At 37.5% G+C, this 11,555-nt stretch overlaps 1 pseudogene; it reads left to right on the top strand.

Annotated features, from left to right (window-relative positions):
• The first annotated feature begins 7,541 nt into the window (after positions 1-7,541).
• Positions 7,542-8,839, top strand: LOC104227392 (hyoscyamine 6-dioxygenase-like; annotated as a pseudogene).
• The last annotated feature ends 2,716 nt before the right edge of the window (positions 8,840-11,555 follow it).

Below are 11,555 nucleotides of genomic sequence, written 5' to 3' on the forward strand. Positions count from 1 at the left end.
CTCGGAGCTGGAAAGTAGTGAAAGAAACCCCGCTCGATCCTGATATACCCATGGTACGGAGAATGCGGTAGCACTTATCTAGAAATCCCAGAGCATCATCCGATGTTAGACTGCTGAATACAGGAGACTTGTACTTTTTGAACCTCTCAAGCCTCAGCTGCTCATCCTCGGAAGCCACTACCCTGTCCTCGGGTTGATCTCGGACTGTAGGCTATACAGGAATAATCTCATGGACCTGCTTAACATGCACTCGCTGCTCAGGAGTGCGGGCGACGAGAGTATATCCTCCTCCCCCGGCCTGAGACGTAACTGTAGCAAGGGAAAGCAACCCTGCCTGAGCCAACGTGATGTACATGCTCATGAACTGTGCCTGAGTCTCCTGAAGTATTGGAGTAGTAGTAGCAGTAGGCATATCGGGTGCCAGGACTCCGGATGGAACTGCTGGTGATACCTCGGCAGTAGTTCGCGCAGGTGCTCTAGTTGCACCACGTGCGCGTCCTCGGCCTCTACTCTGCCCCGGCCTCTGACGGCTGCAGTAGGGGGCGCGGGGGCCTGATTATCTCGGGTAACGCGTCTCCTCACCATCTGTGAGAGAATAGAAAACAGAAGTTTAGAATTGTGATGTCAAAATATCGCACGACAAGGAAATCAAATGAAGTGAAATTTTCCTAACGGTTACATAGCCTCTCGTAGATAAGTACAGACGTATCCGTACCGATCAGCGAGACTCTAATAATCCGACTTGTGATTCATGACTCCTATGAACCTAGAGCTCTGATACCAACTTGTCATGACCCCGGTTCGCCCTCCGTGAACTATCGTGACGACACCTAGTCTCTACGACTAGGTAAGCCAAAAATGCGGAAGATAAACCAAAATTTGTGGAAGAAAAGAAAACAATTTAAAACAGAAATAGTGTAATAAAATAGCATTTGAAAGTGCCACTTGGCATACACAGTACTAACTCTCATAAACTAATACAGTTTTCCCAAAACTCGAAAACCCGTTAATCACAAGCTAAGGATACTACATAGTGCTCTAACTCCAGAATAGTCTAAAACAAAGTAAATACAGAAGGGCTGTAACTACAAGAGAGAATGGAGAGAGACTCCTCGGTCTGCGTACACGGCAGATATACCTCGAAGTCTTTGAAGGGTCCCCTCGCTTCAAGGATGGTAAATATTAGTCGAAGTACCTGGATCTGCACATGAAAAACATACACAGAAAGGGAATGAGTACACCACAGCGGTACTCAGTAAGTGCCAAGCCTAACCTCGATCGGGTAGTGACAAGGAAGGTCAGGGCCGTAATGAGGTTAAATAAAATATAATGTTCGGCAGTGCAGAGCAGAATAGTATAAATAAGTATAGCAGTAAAGGTAACATAGGATATAAAGGACATCAACAACTATTACAGAAAGCAAAGTAAGCACAGAAAGAAATACGGCTCAGCACCAAAAATAATAATCGGGGATCTGCCACGATACCATCCTGTAGTCCCAAATAATCATATCCAATGGATCTCCTAGGATACCGTCCCGTAGTCCAACTCATAGTGCATGGGGATCTACCAGAATCTCGTTCCGTAGTCCCAAATATAAATACCCAGTACTGGGGGAATCTACCGGGTGCATTCCCGTAGTTTCATATAATTGTACAGGGGGATCTACCAGAATCCCACATCCGTAGTCCAAAATGTAAACAGACAAGGGGGAGCTACCGGAATCCTACATCCGTAGTCCCAATGTAAATACATAGCAGCAATAGGAAAATATTCAGAAATGTCAAATTTCATGTTAAGGCAAACAAGTAATTCTAGCCTAGCATGCTGCACAAAATTTAGTTAAGGCAGTTTGAGCAAATAAAGCAATTAAATCACTTAGATATGCTTTCCTAAGTTAAAAACAGACTTAATAGTGCAAGTAGTAAAACAGGAAAAGGGTTAAACATACTAGTAATTATTTAATGAAAATCGGATTTCCAACAATTAGCAAGAGTACACACTCCTCACCTCACGTACGAGGCATCTCAATTACAAAATATACCAAATCCTAAGGGGGAAGTCCCTCATACAAGTTTAGGCAAGCCACTTACCTCGAACCAACTCAAAATCAACCCGAAACCACGTCTTTGCCACGAGTACTCGACTCTAAATGGCCCAAATCTATTCAATTTAATTGCATAATGTAAAAAATAGTTCAATTAACTGATTCTACAATTAAATTCTAAGCTAATACGCGAAATTAGGTAAAATAACCAAAATGCCCCTCGGGCCCACGTCTCGAAATCAGGTAAAATTTATATTTCCAGAATTTTCACACTTTCACGAGTTCAGTCATACCAAAAGTACCAAAATCGGACCTCAAATGGTCCCTCAAATCATCACTCAAAAGTCTCTAATTAGTCAAGCCCTAACCCTCAAATTAACACTGATTTTCCTTTATATTTCATGCTTAAATTAATAAAAATCATTCCAATAACGAGTTTAGGGACCAAAGACCTTACCCCAATGAACTCCTCTGAAAATCCCTCTTGAAAAATACTTCCAAGCTTCTTCCCGTTTTAAAAGAGGTGAAAAATGGCAAAATTTCGCGAAGGCAAGTATTTATATGTTTCTGCCTAGTTAATCCGCTTCTGCAGCCCTGGGAGAGCATCTGCGATCCCGCTTTTGAGGAACAATAGTCACATCTGCGACAATCACTAACTCTGCCTGATTCTGCACCTGCAACTCCCCATTCGTAGATGCGATACTGCTCCTGCGGAAATCCTACCGCTTCTGCGGCTCCTGCTGTTCCTCTCCATTTCTGCTTCTGCGATGGCAATACCGCTTCTTCAGCTCCGCACCTGCGGGACCCAACCGTAGGTGCGATTATGACAGATATCAGCAACTTCAGCTGCTTCAAACCACTTTCAAATCCTTCCGTCAACCATCCGAAATCATCCCGAGACCCCCGGGACCTCAACCAAAAGCACAAACAAGTCTAATACCACTGTCCAAACTTATACCAATCCTTAAAACACCTAAAACAACATCGAAACGACGAATCAACCACAGATTCAAGCTTAAGAACTCCAAAACTATAAAAATACGTTTTCGATCAAAAAGTCTATCAAACCTCGTCCGAATGACCTAAAATTTTGCGCACACGTCACATTCAACACTACGGAGTTACTCCAACTTCTGGAATTCCATTCCGACCCTCTGATCAAAATCTCACTATCGAACCGGAAACTTCAAAATTCGACCTTTCGGTATTTCAAGCCTAAATTAGCTACGGATCTCCAAAACACAATCCGAACACGCCCTATGCCCGAAATCACCCAACGAAGCTAACGGAACCATTGAAATTCTATTCCGAGGTCGTCTTCACACTGTTCCGACTGCGGTCAACTTTCCAACACTTAAGTTCTCATTTAGGGACTAAGTGTCCCAAAACTCTCCGAAACTCAAAACTGAACATTCCGGCAAATTAAAATAGCAGAAATAAACACGAGGAAAGCATTTAATAGGGGATCAGGGCGTTAATTCTTAAGACGACCGGTCGGATCGTCACAAATTTTATGGCAGCTACCTCAACTGTTAGTAATTAGATTTTAAATTGAATTTTTTTATATATATTCAATAAAATTTTAAATACATTATATATAATTTGAATCAAAATTATTGAGTTCTGCCAAACTCATATCTTAAAACCTACATCCGCCTGACGTAACAAATATTAATCCATACAAGTGTTCGAATTCACAATGCATTTGCTTCACTATTGAAAGAAGAATCATAAATATTTTCACAAACTCTCAGGAAAAAAAAGATTCTCCATGCATTTTAATGTGCATATGAAGAGTGTAGCAACAAATCTCTCACTCCTTCATGCAATGGTGTAGGCAGTCAAGTTCTCCACATTCCCAAATATTCCAAATGATTCAGCGATATAACATTAATGTTACAGTATTTTATTTTACAAAGCAACTTACTTAAGGTCATTCTTTAAGGCATTTGCTGGAAGTTGAAGGTTAAATATAACATTAAACAGATTCAATCTAAGTAGTCAATGCAACCTCATTACGATTTAAAACATACGTGGGGTACATATGTTTTTCCACTAGTGTGAAATAATAATAGTAGTATATACTGTCTTTTTCTGGTTCAACCTATATTTATATTTATATTTATATTAATATGCATTCTTGAGAAAGCTAATGCTATAGTTGTTAGCACTAGATTTAGTGATAATATACACACACATATAGAAGGGAGCTTTAATGAATTATTAATTGTTCATTGTATCACAACGCATTAAATTATTATTCTCACCATAGAACAATCTTTATATTATTATTTACTATTCCGTCCGATCCATATTAATTGATTTTTTGACTTTTTTTATGCTTCACTGTATTTATTTTTTTTCAAAAGTTGCCCTTGTAGACTTGTAGTAAAGAGCCTATGAGTAGTTTATTAAATTTACAACAAGTAAATGACGGTTAATAGGGCCAATTTCATTGTAATTAATACTAAAAGAGGAATTTCTTAATATATGTAAAAAGAACCAAAAAATTACTTAAAGTGAACCGGAGGAAGTACATGAAGTAATTCTTTTATAATCGAACTATGAACCAAACAATCCCTTATTGAATAAATGATTTTGTGATTCGTGGCTTTCTGATACTTCTCATAATCAGCAATATATGTTCGTGGCATTTACCATTCAGATCAGTAAGATCTGTTAGTAAACTGTATTTGTAAACTAAATCTGGAAAAACAAAGTAAAATAATATATAAATAGAATAGTAAGCGAAATAACAAAAAATCAATTCGAGCGCACTGAATTTACAGTGTTTCCTTAAGGAATTTAATCCTCTCCTAGTACCCAAGGTTATGAATTATTTTCTCATAGGATAGAACGAATTACACACTGGTGTAGTGGTACTTCAAACCCCAGTGTTTCAGCGAACACAAAGTTCGGTAGCAAATCACACTTACTAATGCTTTGTTTGATGTTTAAACTATGCAGAAGAAGGAGGAGAAACTCAGAAAATCGTATGAAAATTCTGAGCAAAATAGACTTGTATTTATAGCCAAAGTTGGGGTGAAATATGAAGAGGTGCAACTCTTCAGAATGGCTGTTTATGCAAAACGGCCACATCATAAATGTCATTACATAAATAGCTATTTACTCAACAATAAAGAGGAAAATTGAAGAGGGTAGTTAATTTTCTGTTACCAAAACAGAAAAATGGATTGGGGGATTTAATATTAATATTTATTTTAATATTAATATTCTATTATTAAATAAATATTTAATAACATTTCTGTAAATATTTTACTATTAACAAATAAATTTGGTCCAAAAAAATAATCAATCAATTTGACCAAAGCCGGAGCCAGAGCCGAGCAAGCGACGACGACGGCGCGAGGTTTGCCTTCTTCTCAACTCTTTAAGAGCTAGAAGAAGGGTAATTGCTTATATACCCTTCCAATATGGGACAATGTCCCTTTGTCAGGGGGGAACTTAAAATTTCGCTCAAAAATTTTATTTCCCTCCATTTCTCATTCGTCCTCTTTTATGTATTTAATATATTAAATACATAATAACCCAACAAGATCAACATCATCTACATTCAATACACCTGCCTTTATTTTCAGACTATACTTAATTCAATCGAAAATACTTAACTTCATCTACCTACCTAGACTGCCCTCTCCTTCATTTAATTGATTTTGTCCTCTTATAGCTAGCACTTCCAAGCCATCAACTACCCATGCACCACGTACTCCTCATGCAAGAATATCGTCGTCGTCCACTTCTCCACGTACAATCTCAAATAATCCAAAGGATTCGGCTCTAACATTTATGTGACATTTTACTAGACTAATTCATTTATTTCAGGCATTTCTTGGAAGTTGAAGTTTAAATGAACAATACATAAATTCAATCAGAGTACTCACTGTAAATCTCATTAAATGCTATAGCTAGAGATGCAATGTGCATGTATATTTTTTTTACAAAAATAAATAAAAAGATTCCACATGATATTGAAAATTGTATCTAATTTGACCCTTGTTTGGAAATGGTGATTCATTTTTAAATAAATGGATTCTTACGATAACAAATACTGCCAAACAATTAATGCTTCACGGTCTAGTAAGATAGAATTAACTAGTATTTCACTTGAAGGATCGCCATAAATCTAAACATATTAGACTGTGCGTAACTCATATGGTGAAATTACTTGTTATTCGTAGCGGAAGTGAAAGTGGAAGACGGATGAACCGTGGCTGAATCAGGTGGCAGTTATCATGGTGCAGTTGTACATAGGCCAAAAATTATCCGAGTTATATTTGGGCCACGTCGACACTAAGAAAGTCTTCGAAGGCTGCCACGTTTTATCGGTATAATTTCGACAAAAGATGAATACAAGGTCGAAGTGATCTGACAAAGGATGAAGGCTAGGAAGAGGAGTCAACAGAGATCGAGGTCGAGGGCGGGTACTCTCCTTAACGAAGCAGTAACGGTTAGTTTTGGGGATATGACCTTAAAGAGAATATTCCAGTGAATATTCCTAGGGTTTTATTGTCCATATACCCTTATAAATAGAAGAAAGATAGTTATAAAAGAAAATTAGACGCTCACCGAAAAGAACGACATATTGACATTCTCTAATTCTCGCTTTATTAAATATATACAAAAGACACCTTTTCTTGAAATCTTTATCTAACTTTTCTCCCACGATCTAAGGAGAATCTAAATATTCAAAGGATCATCAATCATTTACCATATATTGTCAGAAAGAATATCACATGATTTCATCCTTTTTTTAGTTATCTCACTTGCATTTATTTACATAAATATCATTATATATCATTTATTGTTATTTAATGCTACTCACTTCATATTTGGGCCGTTGAATCATGAATGTTGTTTATTGTTACGTATTCACTGTTATTTTTACGGACTTTGTGACATTGAAATGTCTTTATATCGGAAATATTAAGGTTAACCTTTAATTACCCTAGCTAATGGACCTTAAAGTATGAGTGGACCCAAAATTTCTTATATCACTATATAGAGAGCACGGCAGGAGAAGATTTGCAGCAAAACTCCTTCCAATTATTTTTTAAAAAATTGTGTTTCTCTTTAATGGCTCCAAATTCTAATAATATAGCTGTGGTGATGTGCCGTTTCCTGAATATGGGCACTTAACCCTTGTTCTTCCACTACAGAGGAGATGACAAAACCGTTACTTTCCTATACTAAGAACATCAATGTATTTTTTTCTCAGCTAAGTACAGTACGAGTAAATTCTTAAAAATTTTGATAGGTATTTAATTACTTATCGATGTTCATTAAGTGTAAAAAATAAGTACTCCATGTGTAATATCAGAATTCAAGTAAGTACTATGTCAAAGTACCCCTGATATGAAAACACGGTGCTTGCTATGATAATTCCCAAACACTTCGAGGACGTGTTACGTAATTTTCTTCCCTATAAATGGTCATTTTATCTCCTGCTAGAAACCAAACAAAAAAGCAACAAACATAGTCTTTTCTTTTTCTTCCAGCACTCTTAGGTTCGTCTATTTTTGCATGCCTGAATATACCAACTCCTTTTACGTTTTTTTTTAAAATTTAATTAGTATTTAATTTCCCTTTTTGTTTTGGTCAAATTCATTCACAAGAAAAAGAAAAAAAAAATGGGGGAACTAATTATCTCTAGCTGGTCTAATGGACGAGGCAATGAAAGTATACAAGGAATTTTTCAGTTTGCCAGTAGAAGAGAAAGCAAAATATGCAAAAGAGGCACAAATGACAGCAAATGGTGTAGCAAGCTGAGGCGGAGCCAGAATTTCAAACCTATGAGTTCGGGATGCTAAACATTTTAACTTATGAAAATTTTGACACTGTGGCTCCGCCTCTGGTAGCAGGACTTTATAATAGTGCTGCCGATTATGATAGACAGGAGCAACTATACTGGAGAGATGTTTTGGAACACAGCTGCAACATTGACGGAGGAGAAAAAAAAAAAATTGGCCTGATAACCGAATTTTTTATTTCATTTTTTTTTTCTTGCCCTGTATTTTCATGTCAAAAATATGAAAATGAAAATTTCAGGGAGGTTATTGGTTCATATGCTGCTAAAGTGAGAAAGTTGAGCAAGCTTATCTTGGGTCTGCTAAGTGAAGGATTAGGGTTCGGGGCAGGGTATTTTGACAACGATCTAGGACAGACAATTGTTACCAATCACTACCCAAAATGCCCAGAACCAAGTATAACCTTGGGATCGGAATTGGTGGACATTGTGATCCTAATCTCATAACTATAGTCCAACAACAAGTATGTGGCCTTCAAATATTAAAGGATGGGAAATGGATTGGTGTGGAACCTCTACCTCATGCACTTGTTGTCAATTGTAGTTTAGCTCTGACGGTAATGCATGTTCTTTAACTTTACTTGCTAATTTTGGATAGTTGAATTGGATAGTTGAATGATCATTTGAGTAATAAATTCGTTGTATAAATTCAGGTGAGTAGCAATGGGAAACTAGAAAGTGTTGCACATAGAGTGGTGACGGACACAACTCAAGCACGGACATCCATTGGTACTTTTATTTGTCCAGAAGAGGTCGTTGAGCCTGCAAAATCACTTGTTGATTTGTGCAATCCTCAATTGTTCAAATCATTCAAATGGAGTACTGAACTTGTTCCCCATTACCTCACTAAGAAATCAGTGATCGTGCAGCATTGGAGCCTTTTAAGATCGATGTTTAAGCATTTTGTGTGCTAGCTACCACTTTTCCGTTTTCCAAAATGAGAGCTTACTTTACATTATCTTTGTAACTTGTACGTTGTAACCTATGTTTGGATCTAGCTTATGGTCCATGAATCAGAAGCTTTAATTCCTTCTCTTTTTTTTTCCTTTTCTGAATCTACTATTTACATAAAATATTTCAACATATTTTTGGGATAGACCAAAGACACCGAGCATTTTACTAGTAATTTATGAAATGCTCGTCAAGGTGAACTACATATTATTGCATGAAAATTCGAGCTGTTTGCCACGGTAGTTATTTGTGACCTCTACGGTGGAGCGCGGATCAACGAGAAGGACTGACATATTTCTATGCTGCCAAGTCTCGGAAGAAAGGATACAAATAAAACCTTAGGCAATCGAAGCATAAAGCTATATGAATAATTAATTTTAGCATAAAATTCCTCATATGATATAATAAGTGTTTGATTGCTCTTATAAATAGTATATGCATTAAAATATGCAATATTTATGTATTAATTTATGCGGTATAGTTATCTACAGTATATATTCTAAGAATTAGGATAGTAATTCAACTCATGTAGTCTCATGGTTAGTCGCTTCTTTAAAACTCCTTTGCAATGAACATCTTGTATGATTGCTCTAACAAGCACTGATGCAATTCTCCTCTTTGTTTGAAAAATTCTAAAGCTTCTTTCTTGCCATATGTAGTAGATACTTCTAGCTAAAATCATTCTATTAACTTTAGCCACTGATTTCTTCCCCTTGCAATGGGTCACTGCCCACTCTAACTCCTATTACCCTTAGAGGTGGGCATAAAATCCGAAAAACCAAAAAACCGGACCAAACCGAATTAATTCGGTACTTCGGTTTCGGTTCTTCGATATTTCGGTATTGATTTGATATTAATTTTTCTACAAGTTCAGTATATTTTACGGTTGTCGATTTTAAGGTTCCGGTATAAACCGATATACCGAACTTCTTTACTCATTATATACTTCCATAGGTCAGTATAGAGTACTTCCATAGGTCAGTATAGAGTGACTTCTGCTACTATAGAATGTTTGATTGGATTATAAATATTAATTAGTTGTTGCTTAGAATGACTTTGAGGCTCCAATCAGATGTGTAACTGATATTGTGAGCTAGAGCAAGTAACTCATTAGTTGCTGCTGCTGCTAGTTGCTGCTCCAATTATCAAGTTAGTAATGAGAATGATTGTTGCTCCTTAGTTGTTGCTGCAATTGGCATGTGTTGGTGCTCGTTCTTCAATATTTTTCTGGTCGAGCCTAAACGTGTGTTAACCGTTAATGTGCTCATTATGATAATTGATATTCCTCTAAAGAGACATGATTCTGTTTATGTATCAAACTAAAATTGTACCGAAACAAAATAAGAAATATCGAACTGTACCGAACTACTTTAATACGGTATTTGGTGTAACAACTCGACCAGTCTTTTTTGAGCTCTATCATGTCGCTCGACGGTTTGAGGCCTTGAGTAGCTTCGCTTCATGTTTTATGACTTGTACGTGTAGTCGAAATTGAATTTCTGGAATTCGAAGTTGATTCGGATGGAAAATTCTCAATTCGGAAGCTTTAAGTTGGAAGATTTAACCAAGGTTTGACTTTTGAATAACCGGCCTCAAAATCAGGATTTGAAAATTCCAATAAGTTTGTATGATGATTTCAGACTTGGGCGTATGTTCGGGTTGAGTATCGGGTGATCCGGGAGCATTTCTATACTTATTGTGAAAGTTATCATTTTAAAGATTTTAGAAATTCCTAAATTTAATATGAAGTGGTGTGACGACCCGGCCAGTCGTCTTATGAGTTACCGCTCCGTTTTCCCCATTTCTGCTTCTTATTTCTTTGTCTATCGGTTCTATATGTGATCGGGTTTGGAAAGAATTTGGTAAGGTTTGAGACACTTAGTCTTTTTTGAGGAAGCTTAAGTTGGAAAAGTCAACCGGAGGTTGACTTATGTGTTAGAGAGCTCAGATGTGAGTTCTGATGGTTCGGATAGCTTCGGGAGGTGATTTGGGACTTAGGAGCGTGATCAGAATGAGTTTTGGAGGTTCGGAATAGATTTAGGCTTGAATTGGCGAAGTTGATATTTTGGCGATTTCCGGTTGGTAGGCGAAATTTTGATATAGGGGTCGGAATGGAATTCTGAGAGTTGCAGTAGTTCCGTTGTGTCATTTGGGATGTGTGTGCAAATTTTAGGTCATTCGGACGTGGTTTGGTTGCGTTTTTTATCAAAAGCGAAATTCAGAAGATTTTGGAACCTTAGGCTTGAATCTAATATGTTTTGGTTGATTCGTTGTTGTTTGAGGTATTTTGAAGATTGGTACAAGTTTGAATAAGGTTTTGGGTTATGTTGGCATGTTTGGTTGAGGTCCCGGAGGCCTCGGGTGAGTTTTGAGTGGTCAATCGGACCATTCCATAAAGTTTGGAATTGCAGAAGATTGCAGATCGGTGCTGCAGAGAAATGACCTTTGCATTCACGAGTGGGTCCTCGCATTCGCGAAGGGTCAGTTAATGAAGCTGGGATTTAAGCCTTTACATTCGCGAAGAAGGCTACGCGTTCGCGAAGGGCTGGGCATTTGGTCATCGCGTTCGCGTAGAGGAAAAGCATAGCGTTCGCTATGGGAAGGTCGCGATCGCGAAAGAGGAAATTTTGGTCAGAGTTATTTTGTGCTTCGCGAATGTGAGGCTTTGACCGCGTTCGCAAAGAAGGATTTCAGGCCTGGGCAGAAGGTTTAAATAGTCGTCTTGTCCTCGAT

The sequence above is a fragment of the Nicotiana sylvestris genome, chromosome 7 (assembly GCF_000393655.2).
Source record: "Nicotiana sylvestris chromosome 7, ASM39365v2, whole genome shotgun sequence".
Lineage (NCBI taxonomy): Eukaryota > Viridiplantae > Streptophyta > Magnoliopsida > Solanales > Solanaceae > Nicotiana > Nicotiana sylvestris.